Source organism: Schistocerca cancellata, chromosome 10, assembly GCF_023864275.1.
Source record: "Schistocerca cancellata isolate TAMUIC-IGC-003103 chromosome 10, iqSchCanc2.1, whole genome shotgun sequence".
NCBI classification, from domain to species: domain Eukaryota; kingdom Metazoa; phylum Arthropoda; class Insecta; order Orthoptera; family Acrididae; genus Schistocerca; species Schistocerca cancellata.
In genome coordinates, this window is record NC_064635.1 from 203,949,589 (window position 1) to 203,967,287 (window position 17,699).

Below are 17,699 nucleotides of genomic sequence, written 5' to 3' on the forward strand. Positions count from 1 at the left end.
CTCGCCAATGCTTGTTCCATTGATGAAAACAAATGGTGGTCGGAAGGGGCCAAGTCTGGTGAATACGGCGGGTGGGGTAGCAGCTCCCAGCCAAGTGTTTTGATTGTATCCTGAACCAGTTTTGCTTCGTGTGTAGGTGCATTGTCGTGTAAAAAACTTACTTTTCCATGTCTTCTGACCAATTCTGGTCTTTTTTCGATCAATGCATAGTTCAAATTGATCATTTGTTGTCTGTAGCGATTAGTATTCACAGTTTCACCGGGTTTTAGAAGCTCATGATGCACCACACCTTTATGATCCCACCAAACACAGAGCATTGTCTTCTTGCCGAATCGATCTGGCTTTGCAGTCGATGTTGATGGTTGTCCCGTATTAACCCACGATTTTTCCCGTTTAGGAGTCTTCAAATAAATCAATTTTTCATCGCCAGTAATAATTCGATGCAAAATTGATTTTCTTTCATGTCTTTGAAGCAAAATTTGACAAATGGTTTTTCGGTTTTCCATCTGTCTTTCATTCAATTCATGTGGCACCTATTTTCCACACTTTTGGATCATTCCCATAGCTTTCAAACGGTCAGAAATTGTTTGTTGTGCAACATTTAGCATTGCTGCCATTTTTGCTTCTGACTCAAAGTATCATGTTCATCCAATGTTGGTTGCAATTCGGCGTCTTCGAACTTTTTTGGTGGTCTTCCACGTTCTTCATTTCTTACATCAATATAATTATTTCTGAACCGTTTGTAACGTCCCCTTAGAAAATTTAATGAATTACTGTGCTGATAAACCTCTGACATTATTTGATTTTCAAACAGCTGAGCAGAACTGAACGTACTCAGACATTTCGCTCTTCACCTATTCTCATCAACACTAAACTGACACACAATATTTTTAGCGCAACGCAATCTGACTTTCAATAATCCCTACAAAAGAATGGCCCTGACTAAATTAACCTATACGTTTTACAAATCACTTACCTCACAAAAATCTTCGTTACTCGAACTACTGCAATACAGCGAGCGCCAATACTGCCAGCTAAATAAAAGATTCTAACTACTGAAGGCACTAACTACTGATAGGCATTGTTAGCAAATGAAAGATTTTGATAGAGAACAAACAATGTATTTACCTTAATATTGTTCAAAAGTCGTCATATATATATCACTTCATGATATCCAGTATTACAAATTTACTCTTTCTGGCGGACACACGTCCAGATCGTCCGCTCTTAAAATTCTGTCATCTCTCTCCCCACGTCCACCACTGCTGGCGGCTCACCTCCAACTGCGCAACGATACGCGCTGAACATCCAACTGCCCAACACTTCCAACAATGCCAACCAGCCACTGACTGCACACAGCACAGTCAGTGATTTTCATACAGAGCGCTACGTGGCGTTACCAACATAAAAACCTAAACAGCCTGCTTACACGTTGAAACCATCTTTTGCATGTTGCTTCTGACAGAGCATGATCACCATATGCCTCGACAAGCATTCGATGCGACTCTGCAGCACTTTCTTTCAAATGAAAGAAAAAAAAAATGCTTTTCGCAAATCATCACTTTCTGGTACGAAATTCGACATTGTTAACACGATGAAAACATATGATGTTGTTTGTTCCATGACTTGATGTGTACCAAACATCTTTGACAGATGTCATACCGATGAAATGAACACCCTTAGCTGCTTACAGACGTTGACATACGTCAACAGGGACAGATGAAAATGTGTGCCCCGACCGGGACTCGAACCCGGGATCTCCTGCTTACATGGCAGACGCTCTATCCACGTGAGCCACCGAGGACACAGAGGATAGTGCGACTGCGGGGATTTATCTCTGGCACGCCTCCCGAAGCAGCTAAGGGTCGTCTTCCATGTAAGCAGGAGATCCCGGGTTCGAGTCCCGGTCGGGGCACACATTTTCATCTGTTCCCGTTGACGTATGTCAACGCCTGTAGGCAGCTAAGAGTGTTCATTTCATTGTAATTTCATTCTAACGAGCTGCATGGTCACCGATGGTATCTATTCTTTCGGACATGTCCGAAAGAACAGATACCATCTTAGTATATACTTAGTATATAGATGTCATACCAAACAAACAAACAAAAAAATTAAGGCTCGTTCACAACAAATGTTCCGTATCGACACATTTGTATCTTAACGCTCATTTCGTACCGGTACGTCTTGTAGTTGCATGATAACAAAACGATAATGTGTTCATCAATGTTAGCAATAATCGTGTGTACATATCCTGTAAACTAATTCGTTCCACATCCTTTAGATAAAAGAACCGTTCAGATCGTCTAAGGAACACGTAACCGAGGACCTAGCAATGATCCTTGTGGAACACTAGTAGAGAGTTGTGAACAACAAGTCGGTGTCCTGTCAACACACTGACGGACTCGGTGTACGCAGGTGGGCTAGGTCGAGCGGTGGTCAGGGAGTGCTGGCTGCAGCGGCGGCTCGGCTGGTCGCGAGGTGTGGGCGGCAGCCGCGGCTGTGCGGGGCCGGCCTTGGGGCGCGCCGTGACCTCGGCGCCGGCACAGTGGTCGGCCAAGGCCGCAGCAGCGCGATCAGCTGACGCGGCGGCAGCCGAGGGGGCCACCCACCGCCGACCGCCCACAACCTCTCGCGCACCTCTTACCCAAAGATTAGGACTTAATGTCCCGTATGGAGCCACCTCCGTGGTTGGTCATAAATCTACCCCACCACTGGCGCCTTATGTGCTCTTGCGGGTACGTCACGCAGGGAGTTGCTGTTTCGATAAAGCGCTAACTAGCACAGTATCCTCTACATCTACGTATACATATACAGGGTGTTACAAAAAGTTACGGCCAAACTTTCAGGAAACATTCCTCACACACAAATAAAGAAAAGATGTTATGTGGACATGTGTCCGGAAACGCTTAATTTTCATGTTAGAGCTCATTTTAGTTTCGTCAGTATGTACTGTACGTCCTCGATTCACCGCCAGTTGGCCCAATTGAAGGAAGGTAATGTTGACTTCGGTGCTTGTGTTGACATGCGACTCATTGCTCTACAGTACTAGCATCAAGCACATCAGTACGTAGCATCAACAGGTTAGTGTTCATCACGAACGTGGTTTTGCAGTCAATGCAATGTTTACAAATGCGGAGTTGGCAGGTGCCCATTTGATGTATGGATTAGCACGGGGTAATAGCCGTGGCGCGGTACGTTTGCATCGAGACAGATTTCCAGAACGAAGGTGTCCCGACAGGAAGACGTTCGAAGCAATTGATCCGTGTCTTAGGGAGCATGGAACATTCCAGTCTATGACTCGCGACTGGGGAAGACCTAGAACGACGAGGATACCTGCAATGGACGAGGCAATTCTTCGTGCGGTTGACGATAACCCCAATGTCAGCATCAGGGAAGTTGCTGCTGTACAAGGTAACGTTGACCACGTCACTGTATGGAGAGTGCTACGGGAGAACCAGTTGTCTCCGTACCATGTACAGCGTGTGCAGGCACTATCGACAGCTGATTGGCCTCCACGGGTACACTTCTGCGAATGGTTCATCCGACAATGTGTAAATCCTCATTTCAGTGCAAATGTTCTCTTTACGGATGAGGCTTCATTCCAACGTGATCAAATTGTAAATTTTCACAATCAACATGTGTGGGCTGACGAGAATCCGCTCGCAATTGTGCAATCACGTCATCGACACAGATTTTCTGTGAACGTTTGGGCAGGCATTGTTGGTCATGTCTTGATTGGGCCCCATGTTCTTCCACCTACGCTCAGTGGAGCAAGTTATCATGATTTCATACGGGATACTCTACCTGTGCTGCTAGAACATGTGCCTTTACAAGTACGACACAACATGTGGTTCATGCACGATGGAGCTCCTGCACATTTCAGTCGAAGTGTTCGTACGCTTCTCAAGAACAGATCCGGTGACCGATGGATTGCTAAAGGCGGACCAATTCCATGGCCTCGACGCTCTCCTGACCTCAACCCTCTTGACTTTCATTTATGGGGGCATTTGAAAGCTCTTGTCTACGCAACCCCGGTACCAAATGTAGAGACTCTTCGTGCTCGTATTGTGGACGGCTGTGATACAATACGCCATTCTCCAGGGCTGCATCAGCGCAGGGATTCCATGCGACGGAGGGTGGATGCATGTATCCTCGCTAACGGAGGACATTTTGAACATTTCCTTTAACAAAGTGTTTGAAGTCACGCTGCTAAGTTCTGTTGTTGTGTGTTTCCATTCCATGATTAATGTGATTTGAAGAGAAGTAATAAAATGAGCTCTAACATGGAAAGTAAGCGTTTCCGGACACATGTCCACATAACATATTTTCTTTCTTTGTGTGTGAGGAATGTTTCCTGAAAGTTTCGCCGTACCTTTTTGTAACACCCTGTATACTCCGCTAGCCACCAAGCGGTGTGTGGCGGAGGACACTATTCGCGCCAAAGTAATATTTCCCCCCATCTGCTCCACTCGCGGATCGCGCGAGGGAAAAACGACTTTCTGAACGCCTCGGTACGAGCTCTAATTTCCATTATCTCTGAATGGTGATCATTGCGCGATTTGAAAGTTGGTGGTAATAATATATGCTCTACATCCTCGGCGAAGATCGGAGTTTGGAATTTAGTGAGCAGTCCCTTCCGTTTAGCGCGTCGTCTTTCTTAAAGTGTGTCCCACTTCAAACTTTCTGTGACATTTGTAACGCTCTCGCGATGACTAAATGTACCAGTCAGGAATCTTGCCGCTCTTCTTTAGACCTCAATCTCTTGAATCAGACCAAACTGGTAAGGGTCCCATATAGACGAACAATACTCGAAGACTGGACGAACTAACGTATTGTAAACAATTTCCCTTGTTGAAGGACTGCATTGCTTCAGGATTCTGCCAATAAACCGCAATCTAGATTTCGCCTTGCCAATTACTTGTGTAATCTGATCATTCCATTTGAGATCATTTCGAATAGTCACACCCAGATACTTGACGGATGTGACCGCTTCCAGAGACTGGGCATTTATTTTGTACTCGTACATTAATGGGGATTTTCGCTTTGTTATACGCAGTGCGTTACACTTACTAATATTGAGAGATAACTGCGTCATTACACCACCCGTTTATTTTCTGCAAATCCTCATTGATTTGTTCACAACTTTCGTGTGATACTACATTCCTGTAGATTGCAGCATCATCGGCAAACAGTCTAAGGCCGCTGTCAATACCATCAACCAGATCGTTTATGTAAATTGTAAAAAGCAGAGGACCTATTACGCTGCCCTGGGGCACGCCTCAAGTTACGTTTGTTTCTGTTGAAGTCAACCCGTTGAGTACGACATACTGCTCCCTGTCTGTTAGAAAGCTTGCTATCCAACCGTATATGTCATCGGATAGACCGTAAGCGCGCACTGCTTGGAGCAAGTGACAGTGCGGAACTGAGTCGAACGCCTTTCGAAAGTCGAGAAATATGGCATCAACCTGGGAGCCGGTATCACCAGCCTGTTGTATATCATGCACGAAGAGGGCCAGCTGTGTCTCGCATGACCGCTGTTGCCTAAAACCGTGCTGGTTTCTGCAAAATGGCTCTGAGCACTATGGGACTTAACTTCTCAGGTCATCAGTCCCCTAGAACTTAGAACTACGTAAACCTAACTAACCTAAGGATATCACACATATCCATGCCTCAGGCAGGATTCGAACCTGCGACCGTAGCGGTCGCGCGGTTCCAGACTGTAGCGCCTAGAACCGCTTGGCCACTCCGGCCGGCTGGTTTCTGCAGATAAGCTTCTTAGAGTCTAGAAAGATCATTATGCCCGAACACAAAATATGTTCCATGAGTCTACAACAAATCGATGTCAGTGAAATTGGCCTGTAATTAGGTGCATCCGATTTTGTACCCTTTCTTATAGGTTGCTATGATCTGGGTCCTCTTCCAATCCCGTGGAACTTTCCGCTGTTCCAATGATCTCTGATAGATGACGGATAAGAATGGTGCTATATTTGTAGCATATTCAACATAAAATCTTATGGGGATACCGTCTGGGGCACATGCCTTCCTGGCGTCTAAGGATCTTAGCTGTTTTGCAATCCCAGATACACTAAACACTATGTCAGCCATCGTTGCGTTTGTTCGATGACTGAAAGGGGGAATGGTGCTGCAGTCCTCTACCGTAAACGAGTTTTTGGAAGCTAGGTTTAGAATTTCGGCCTTCTGTTTATCATCATCCGTTACATTACCCATACTGTCAGCAAGAGAAGGTATTGAATTATTTGTAGCGTTCATATATTTTACGTACGACCAAAATTTTTTGGGGCTATTTTTATAATCTGCAGATAAAATATTGCTTTCAAATTCGTTAAAAGAATCTCTCATTGAACTTTGGATAGCTTCTTTCATTTCGCACAATTTCTGTTTGTCTGCGGGGCAGTGACTGCGTTTAAAACGTCTGTGCAAAATTCTCTGCTTTCTCAGCAACTTCCTAATATGATTGGTGTACCAAGGTGGATCCTTTCCCTCCCCTATATTTTGCTAGGCACATACTTCACTAGCACGTAGTGGACAATACCTATAAATTCCGACCAAAGATGCTGAGTATCTTTGTGCCCCGCGGTGAATGCTTGGAGCAGACTACTAAGGTATTCATTAATGACATTTTTATTTGCTTTTCCAAAACAAAAAAAACTCTACACTGTTTCTTTGGTTTTTTTTTGCAACTTCCACTGACATAGAAGCCTCAACGACATTATGGTCGCTAATACGTTTTTCTAGATTAACTTCCTCAAAAAGATCAGGCCTGTATGTCGCCAAGATATGTAATATGTTGCCACCTCGAGTTGGTTTTTTCTAACCAACTGCTCATGGTTTTATGTTGAGAGCGCTCCTACAATAGCTTCACACGAGTCTTTGCTTCTGCGCCCTGTGATAAACGTGTAGTTTTCCCAGTCAGTGGATGCCAGATTTAAGTCGCCTGAGCTGGCGTTGGTCTTATCTTTGCAGCACATTCTGGTGCGCGAAACTTAAGGACGAAAGAAGCTCTCGCATCATTTCTTACTGCCAAGTACCGCTGTTCGTTGAAACTTGTACCATACATAGAACTGAATTCGGTCTTTCAAAATAGTTTCATCGCGGAAGATCGTAACACTGTCCCTCCTTTCAATCGTCGTACGAACGTCGAAATGGCAGCTATTGAGATAACCGATCGCGGAACTGAAAGCAGCTACAAATCGCTTAGTAGTGGAAAGGCGTCAGGACCAGACGAGATACCTATAAGATTCTATATAAAGATTATGCGAAAGAACTTGCTTCCATTCTAGCAATAATTTATCGCAGATCACTTGACCAAGAAAAGGTAACTAACGACTGTAAGAAAGCGCAGGTCATTCCCGTTTTTAAGAAAGGCCTTAAGACAGATCCACAAAATTATAAACCTATATCGCTGACGTCAATCTGTTGTAGAATTATGGAACATGTTTTACGCTCAAGTATTATTATGTTTTTGGAAAATGAACATCTCCTCTATAAAAATCGACATGTATTTCGCAAACAGAGATCCTGCGAACCTCAGCTCGCTCTGTTCCTCCATGACATCCACAGTACAGTGGACAACGGCGCTCACGCTGATGCCGTGTTCCTTGACTACAGTAAGGCATTTGACACCGTCCCGCATTGCCGTTTAATGAAGAAAATACGAGCTAACGGAGTATCGGAGCAGACTTGCGATTGGGTTCAAGACTTCCTTCCTGACAGAACCCAACAGCTGGCTCTTAAAGGAACCAGATCGAACGATGTAAAGGTAATAGGACCGTTGCTGTTTCCAATATATATAAACGATCTAGTAGAACGCGTCGGACGCTCTTTAAGGCTATTCACAGATGATATAGTTGTCTATGTCAAAGTAGCAACGCTAAAAGATAGTAAGAATTTGCAGAACGACCTGCAGAGAATTGATGAATGGTGTAGGCTCTGGCAGTTGACCCTTTACGTAACACTGCGCATACATAGAAAAAGAAATCCACTATTGTACAGCTACACTATTGATGACAAACCGCTGGAGACAGCGCCTGCTGTAAAATATCTAGGCGTAACTAGCCAGAGCGACCTTACGTGGGATGACAGTCTAATCTAAAAGCCGTAAATTCAACTAGGTATTACAATTATGAACAACTTAAATTGGAAGGAACACATAGAAAATGTTGTGGGGAAGGCTAACCAAAGACGGCGTTTTATTGGTACGACACTTAGAAAATGTAAAAGACTACTAAGAACTACGCTTGTCCGCCCTCTTTTAGAATACTGGTGCGCGGTGCGGGATCCTTACCAGATAGGACTGACGGAGTGCATCCAAAAAGGTTAAAGAAGGGCAGCACGTTTTGTATTATCGCGAAATATGGGAGAGAGTGTCACAGAAATGATACAGGATTTGGGCTGGACATCATTAAAAGACAGGCGTTTTTCGTTGCGACGCAAACTTCTCACGAAATTTCAATCACCAACTTCCTCCTCCGAATGCGAAAATATTTTTTTGACACCGACCTACATAGGGAGGAACGATCACCACGATAAAATAAGGGAAATCAGAGTTCGTAAGGAAAGATATAGATGTTCTTTCCGCGCGCTGTACGAGATTGGAATAATAGAGAATTGTAAAGGTGGTTGCATAAACCCTCTGACAGGCACTTAAATGTGATTTGCAGAGTATCCATGTAGATGTAGATGTAGATGAATGACCACATAAAAGAACTAGTGGGAAAAACAGATACCAGACTCAGATTTATCGGAAGAATTTTAAGGAAATGTAACTCATCTACGAAAGAAGTGCCTTGTTTGCTAGATTCTTTAGTATTTTTCGTCTATCTGGGATCCCTATCAGGTAGGACTGATAGAGGGGATAGAGAGGATTCAACGAAGAACGGCGCGTTTCGTCACGGGATAGTTTAGCTGGCGAGAGAGCGTTACAGAGATGCTATACAAACTCTACTGGCAGACGTTACAAATGAGCCGTTGCGCATCGCGGAGAAATTTACTATTCAAATTTCGGGACAGCACTTTTCAAGACTGAAAAGAACCGTTCAACGTGACAGAAGTACAACCCTTCCGCAGATTGCTACAGATTTCAACTGTAGGCCATCAACAAGTGTCAGAGTACGAACCATTCAGGGAAACATCATCATTATGGGCTTTCAGAGTCGAACGCCCACTAGTGCATCCTTGACGACACAAAGCTCAACGCTTCGCCTGGGCCTGTGAACACCGACACTTGATGACTGGAAACACGTTGCTTGGTCGGGCGAGTCTCGTTTCAAATTACACTCCTGGAAATTGAAATAAGAACACCGTGAATTCATTGTCCCAGGAAGGGGAAACTTTATTGACACATTCCTGGGGTCAGATACATCACATGATCACACTGACAGAACCACAGGCACATAGACACAGGCAACAGAGCATGCACAATGTCGGCACTAGTACAGTGTATATCCACCTTTCGCAGCAATGCAGGCTGCTATTCTCCCATGGAGACGATCGTAGAGAAGCTGGATGTAGTCCTGTAGAACGGCTTGCCATGCCATTTCCACCTGGCGCCTCAGTTGGACCAGCGTTCGTGCTGGACGTGCAGACCGCGTGAGACGACGCTTCATCCAGTCCCAAACATGCTCAATGGCGGACAGATCCGGAGATCTTGCTGGCCAGGGTAGTTGACTTACACCTTCTAGAGCACGTTGGGTGGCACGGGATACATGCGGACGTGCATTGTCCTGTTGGAACAGCAAGTTCCCTTGCCGGTCTAGGAATGGTAGAACGATGGGTTCGATGACGGTTTGGATGTACCGTGCACTATTCAGTGTCCCCTCGACGATCACCAGTGGTGTACGGCCAGTGTAGGAGATCGCTCCCCACACCATGATGCCGGGTGTTGGCCCTGTGTGCCTCGGTCGTATGCAGTCCTGATTGTGGCGCTCACCTGCACGGCGCCAAACACGCATACGACCATCATTGGCACCGAGGCAGAAGCGACTCTCATCGCTGAAGACGACACGTCTCCATTCGTCCCTCCATTCACGCCTGTCGCGACACCACTGGAGGCGGGCTGCACGATGTTGGGGCGTGAGCGGAAGACGGCCTAACGGTGTGCGGGACCGTAGCCCAGCTTCATGGAGACGGTTGCGAATGGTCCTCGCCGATACCCCAGGAGCAACAGTGTCCCTAATTTGCTGGGAAGTGGCGGTGCGGTCCCCTACGGCACTGCGTAGGATCCTACGGTCTTGGCGTGCATCCGTGCGTCGCTGCGGTCCGGTCCCAGGTCGACGGGCACGTGCACCTTCCGCCGACCACTGGCGACAACATCGATGTACTGTGGAGACCTCACGCCCCACGTGTTGAGCAATTCGGCGGTACGTCCACCCGGCCTCCCGCATGCCCACTATACGCCCTCGCTCAAAGTCCGTCAACTGCACATACGGTTCACGTCCACGCTGTCGCGGCATGCTACCAGTGTTAAAGACTGCGATGGAGCTCCGTATGCCACGGCAAACTGGCTGACACTGACGGCGGCGGTGCACAAATGGTGCGCAGCTAGCGCCATTCGACGGCCAACACCGCGGTTCCTGGTGTGTCCGCTGTGCCGTGCGTGTGATCATTGCTTGTAGAGCCCTCTCGCAGTGTCCGGAGCAAGTATGGTGGGTCTGACACACCGGTGTCAATGTGTTCTTTTTTCCATTTCCAGGAGTGTATATCGAGAGGATAGACGTGTATGGAGACAACCTCATGAATCCATTGACTCTCCATGTTAGCAGGGGGACTGCTCAACTGGTGGAGGCCTCTGTAATGGTGGGGGTTGGGGGGGCGTGTGCAGCTGGATTGATATGGGATCCCTGATACGACTCTGACAGGTGACATGTTCGTAAGAATCTCGCATCCATTCATGTCCATTGTTCATTGCGTTGCGACGGACTTGGGCAATTCCAGCAGGATTATGCGACATCCCACACGTCCAGCTCTGCTACAGAGTGGCTCCAGGAACACTCTTCCAAGTTTAAACTCTTCCGCTGGCCACCAAACTCCCCAGACATGAACGTTACTGAGCGTATCTGAGATGCCTTGCAACTTGCTGTTCAGAGGAGATCTCTACCCCCTCTACTCTTACGGATTTGTGGACAGCCTTGCGGGTTTCATGGTGTCAATTCCCTCCAGCACTACTTCAGACATTAGTCGAGTCCATGCCACGTCGTGCTGTGGTACTTCCGCTCGCGCGAGCCCTACAAGATATCAGTCAGGTGTACCAGCTTCTTGGATCTTCAGTGTAATAAACAATATTTGAAAATTCTCGATTCATGCTGCCTCCTCCGACAGTCCAGATCCACATCGATCAGTCGATATTTTCGTCTCGGCCGAGCCTCTCCGTTCCAGATGCTGCTCTTTAGTGAAACGAAACGGCAGCCATTCACGCGTTTTCTGCCAATGTGTCACTACTTTACACAACGTTATTGTGGCACCTCACTTCTTCCGCACTTGCACTGAAACGTCCCCTTGGAAAAATTTATACTTGATTGTGCTTAAACTGACAGACAATATTTTTTTAGCACAACGCAATCTGACTTTTAATAATCCCTACAAAAGAATGGCCCTGACTAACATTAACCTATACCTTTCACAAATCACTTACCTCACAAAAATCTTCGTTACTCGAACTACTGCAATACAGCGAGCGCCACTACTGCCAGCTAAATAAAAGATTCAAACTACTGAAGGCACTAACTACTGATAAGCATAGTTAGCAAATGAAAGATTTTGACAGAGAACAAACAATGTATTTACCTTAATAGCGTTGAAAAATCATAATATACATAGCAGTTCATGACATCCAGTCTTACAAATTTCAAAACTCCGCCTTTTCTCTCCCCACATCCACCACTGCTGGCGGCTCACCTCCAACTGCGCAACGCTACGCGCTGCTCACATCCAGCTGCCCAACACTACAACGGCAGACAACAATGCAAACTAGCCACAGGCTGCACACAGCACAGCCAGTGATTTTCATACAGAGCGCTAACGTTGCCAATAAGAAAACATAAACAGCCTACTTACATAAAGAAAACATAAACAGCCTACTTACATAGCCCCCATGCTCCCCACAAAAAAATTTTCAAATTGTTTTGGGCAGTGGCCAATAATGATTTGATAAAATTTTTCATAATTACAATAACAAAGCTATCAAATGCACACACTTATTGATACAATGTTGGTCAAAAGCTGAAATTTTCTCACAGTCAATAAAGACAGTCCTGATCGTTCATCACAGTAAAATTGCAATGTTTTTCTCAAAGTCTGAGCAGTAAAAGAAAATGTACACGGAAGTAGTGGATTTCCATGCCGTCTCGAAGAAGTAGTGTTGTCCTTCCAACAGAAAGACAGTGCTGACTCTCGACATGCAGACAGGTAATGGGCCACAACAAGCAAACCCACAGCAGAGTCAGTCGAAGTTTTGAAGAACTAGCCACAGACTGCACACAGCACAGCCAGTGATTTTCATACAGAGCGCTACGTAACGTTGCCAATAAGAAAACATAAACAGCCTAATTACAGCACCTTTCCACGGATCAATTCGACTCTGTTTCATTTTTATGGATGACAACGCGCGCCTGCTTCGAAAAGCGCAGGTAGAGCAGCTCTTGGAATGAGACGATCTCCGGCGCACGGACTGACCTTTCCGTTCCCATCACTTAAACCCCATCGAGCATGTGTAAGACACGTTGGGGAGACGTACTCCAGTACGTCCACATGCACGTTGGGGAGACGTACTCCAGTACGTCCGCATGCGCCAAAGACCGTCCAGCACTTGTCAATTCTGGTGGAAGAATGGAACGCTCTAGGACAAGAACTCCTTGTCAATTTGGTGGCCAACACGGTAGCACGTTGCAGAGCATGCTTTGCCGCCCACGGTGATCACACAAACTATTACGAACCATCCCCTGCCTTTTATTACGTCCAGGGGACCATCATACATCACGGTGACTTTGGTATAATGATTGTCTTTGAATAAATGTCTCATTTCTGTTTCTTTCAGTTGCCTTCTGTACTATTGAGCCGTGCTACGGATCGCGTTGGTGCTGTTGGTAGTTTTCCGTCCTTTGTTGGAGGCCAGACCGTATCGTTTAGTTGACACGGTTGCGGTTGTTTGTTTTCTTCTCGTGTTGACTGGCGCCACTTGGTTTCGCAAGTGTTGCCTGTCCGGTAGTGGCACCAGCGGCAGTTATCTACAGGGCTATTACAAGTGATTGAAGCGATTTCATAAATTCACTGTAGCTCCATTCATTGACATATGGTCACGACACACTACAGATACGTAGAAAAACTCATAAAGTTTTGTTCGGCTGAAGCCGCACTTCAGGTTTCTGCCGTCAGAGCGCTCGAGAGCGCAGTGAGACAAAATGGCGACAGGAGCCGAGAAAGCGTATGTCGTGCTTGAAATGCACTCACATCAGTCAGTCATAACAGTGCAACGACACTTCAGGACGAAGTTCAACAAAGATCCACCAACTGCTAACTCCATTCGGCGATGGTATGCGCAGTTTAAACCTTCTGGATGCCTCTGTAAGGGGAAATCAACGGGTCGGCCTGCAGTGAGCGAAGAAACGGTTGAACGCGTGCGGGCAAGTTTCACGTGTAGCCCGCGGAAAATTGGCTCATGCCACAACTGGAGACCGACAGCGCCGACTTCATCTTTCAACAGGATGGCGCTCCACCGCACTTCCATCATGATGTTCGGCATTTCTTAAACAGGAGATTGAAAAACCGATGGATCGGTCGTGGTGGAGATCATGATCAGCAATTCATGTCATGGCCTCCACGCTCTCCCGACTTAACCCCATGCGATTTCTTTCTGTGGGGTTATGTGAAAGATTCGGTGTTTAAACCTCCTCTACCAAGAAACGTGCCAGAACTGCGAGCTCGCATCAACGATGCTTTCGAACTCATTGATGGGGACATGCTGCGCCGAGTGTGGGAGGAACTTGATTATCGGCTTGATGTCTGCCGAATTACTAAAGGGGCACATATCGAACATTTGTGAATGCCTAAAAAAACTTTTTGAGTTTTTGTATGTGTGTGCAAAGCATTGTGAAAATATCTCAAATAATAAAGTTATTGTAGAGCTGTGAAATGGCTTCAATCATTTGTAATAACCTTGTATATGTAGTAACTGTGGCCCTATCTTTGGGGCGACGTCGTGGTACTTCTGGGTCGTGTCAATGGGCAGTTCGGTTGGGGACTCTGGAGCAGCGAGGTCTGCGCGGTGCGAGAACACGCCGGGACGGCTGGCAGCGCGCGTGGACTGCCGGATGGAAGGCCCGTGGTCACGAGGGTGCTCGACCTCGTCGTAAACCGGATCCTGCGAGTTTTGAGTGCATTTGGATTCAAGTAGAGAAACCTCCACCATTGTGAGATCTTGCTATTCTCCAGTAACTCGGGTTCGTATTGCTGCTCGTATTGTTGCCGAGGCAACCAGCAGTGAGTGGAGTGTCTGGGGAAGGCGGATCTGATTAGATTTCCTGGACTTCTAGTTACTATTTATTGTGTTCAGCTTGTTACTATTTGTTAAGTTCAACCAGCGGTAATTTTGCTCGCCTGGTAGCCGCTAACGCCCCAGTTACCTGCCCTGAGTGTTAGTGTATGTAACGGCAGTGTACGTTTCCTCGCCTTGCCGCTGCTGTCCGGTGATGTGTGTGGTTTCGACAGCTTTGTTGATTGTAGGTTGGTTGGCGATTCTTCTACTCTGGTGGTAGTGATTCATTTCTCGTTCCGCGAGCTCTAAGCACAATATTCTGTGGGCAGACCCCAGTCCGCCGGTTCCGGCTTTGGCGTACTTTTACATCTCTGCCTTTCGTCTATTGGACGTCAGGCAGCCTCAGCAAGATTATCATTAGTCATTCGCTAGACTGCCGCTAGTCTGAGTTACCCTCTTGTGAAGTCAATGCAACCCTTGGCTGTCTATCCCATCGCTCGCGAAAGTGTTTTTTTTGCCGGACCTACTCAGAGGTCCATACCTAGTGCGCCGTGTGTGACTGGCCCTAGGTTTTATTATTGTATTTGCTATTTTTTGTACGTTTCTGAATTCTTTTATATAATTGTCATTCTTGGCTTTACAGCAGGTTTCAACGGTTGTGCTACCAAGTTTACCATCATTTTGTCTCACATGTTTGCTACGGTCGCAGATTCGAATCCTGCCTCGGGCATGGATATTTGTGATGTCCTTAGGTTCGTTAGGTTTAACTAGTTCTAAGTTCTAGGGGACTAATGACCTCCGCAGTTGAGTCCCATAGTGCTCAGAGCCATTTGTCTCACATGTTTGGTGATCAGCTGCTGTCTTTGTAAATTAACCTTGCTATTGCATTGCTGTTTTGCAGTATGTTTCTTAAATTTTTTTATAATTGCCGTTCTTGGCGTTAAAGGCCTTCAGCCGTCACTGTGGTTACTTGCCTTAACATTCTAACTGGGATCTCATTGGCTTGTTTTTAAAACATTGTTTGCTGTTTCTGTATTTTATGCTCACTTGGTAAACTGTAACGTACTAAAAGCACTAAAAGCACACAGTTGTTTATTCCTTCATTAATAATGTGTGATATCTTTATTTATTGCGAAGTTTCGATGGGGCAAATGGCTCTGAGCACTATGGGACTTAACATCTAAGGTCATCAGTCCCCTAGACTTAGAACTACTTAAACCTAACTAACCTAAGGAAATCACACACATCCATGCCCGAGGCAGCATTCGAACCTGCGACCGTAGCAGCAGCGCGGTTCCGGACTGAAGCGCCTAGAACCGCTCGGCCACAACGGCCGCCGCTGGGTCTGGAATTACCGTTTTTAAATAAATGTGTGTAAATGCAAAAGGGAAGCAACAGTAACTGATTACAGCACCGCCCACAATAGTAGGCGAATACTGCCTTTCTTGACTACCAGGTTTGAACTATGCTGCAGCTGTATTTTTTAGTATGCTTGTTGATCGAGCTATTCTTCATTCCAGTGACATATCAGGCGAAAATTAGTCTCGAGATTAAGTTTTACACACCAATCTATACGGACGGGGATAGTAATGGCCTTTTCTATGCACGTGTGCGTCAGCGTCTGCGAAGTACGTATGCATGTTCCTCGAACACACGACCAATGTGAGGGCTTTTCATTAAGCCACTTGTCCAGTCGAGGCAGTAATCCGATAAGAACTCACGGACGCGGCAGCCGTTCTCAGGAATGGGCTGCGTTCTCGCCATGCGACTCAAGTCGGCGCCGAGCCTCGCTGCAGATGAGAACCCGGCAATTACTTACTCGTAATTGCTTTACTATAACCGCTTTAACGTGCGCGAAATGCTACTACGGATAAGGCCACTTCGTCGAGGACTCCGAGAACGCTGTCCCGACTCCCACGCGCGTTTCGCGTCAGTTCGCGTCGACAAGGCGGTAAGAGAAAATGATGAGAAGGGTGTATTACGAGTAATACCGCATCCGAGTACCCGGCACGCTGTGCTGTACCATCCCGTACGATGTGTAATTGCAAACGCGCCATTCCTTAATCGATTCCCAGCAACATTCACACAAAGTGCGTATGCGTAAATCAACAGGGTGTTTCAGAAGAGTAGTAAACTTTTCTGAAACTGACAGTACAGAAAAATTCGATCATCATTTAGACTGGACTGAACATACAAATGAAGTCTGCAAGAATGTGTCAGCGTCGCTTAGCTATATAAAAAAGTATGTCCTTTTGAGCTTAAAAAGAAGCTCGTCCCTAATACTCCCCGTACTTCGGTATGCTGGTGTCATTCTCCGGGACTTTTTATACGAAAGCTCACGTAGGCTGTACTGGCGATGGCTGCTTTTTTACGCTTTTCCGACCAACTCACACCATCCTACTACAAATAGTTCTCACGCATACGTGCCGATTATCGTACAGACTATAATCATCTATCTTTACTCTGTCGTCTTATCAACCATTGCAATCCCTCTTATTTGCCTTCAATTATTACTCTACTACCTGAACAGCACAGCATTTATACTCGTTCCTAACAAAATTCTCTCTGTACCATCACGCAGCACTGAGATATTCTCTAAATTATTTTCTGCATCAGGAATTCCACTTTGGAACCACATTCCTCAAAACATCGGAGTAATCAAATTCCTCCCGAACTTCAAAAAACGGCTAATGGTCCACCTTCTATCGCAGTAGCCGTTTCTTGCAGTTCATCCCCGTCAGTCCCCCTCCGCCACAACTCTTCCCTCCCCCTTCTCAGCAGAGTTCTGCATTTATACTCTGCACTTTCCTAACAGCCCACTGTTCTTTGATTTCAATCTTCTTCTCTTCCTTTACCTGTTTCGCTTGGTATAGTACTAAACATGGCTTCAAATGCGCAGAGATAATTCACATCATCCTAAAAGCCCTTTACTATTATTATTATTACTAATGTTCAGAATGTAACCGAATTTACAATTTAATTTGCGATCTGAGTGTAAAATGATTTTTTCCACATAATTATCGCGCGAAATAACCCATCGAACATGTAACTAGCTAACTAACTATTATTATTAGTGTCAGTTATTTTTGTTATGACATGACGAAACTACAACCGTCCGATATAACTATGGGTTTCTTAATAGTTCTAAGCAAAATTAGAGCAAAATTTCAATATACGAGGATAAATCAATTATTATCCGCAAAGCAGGCAT

The 17,699-nt window shown here is 45.9% G+C and overlaps 1 non-coding gene across 1 annotated transcript; it reads right to left on the reverse strand.

Moving 5' to 3' along the window:
• Positions 1-1,730: 1,730 nt before the first annotated feature.
• On the reverse strand, positions 1,731-1,804 carry Trnat-ugu (transfer RNA threonine (anticodon UGU)). The gene has a single exon. It is a non-coding gene; the product is annotated as a tRNA-Thr (tRNA).
• Positions 1,805-17,699: the final 15,895 nt, after the last annotated feature.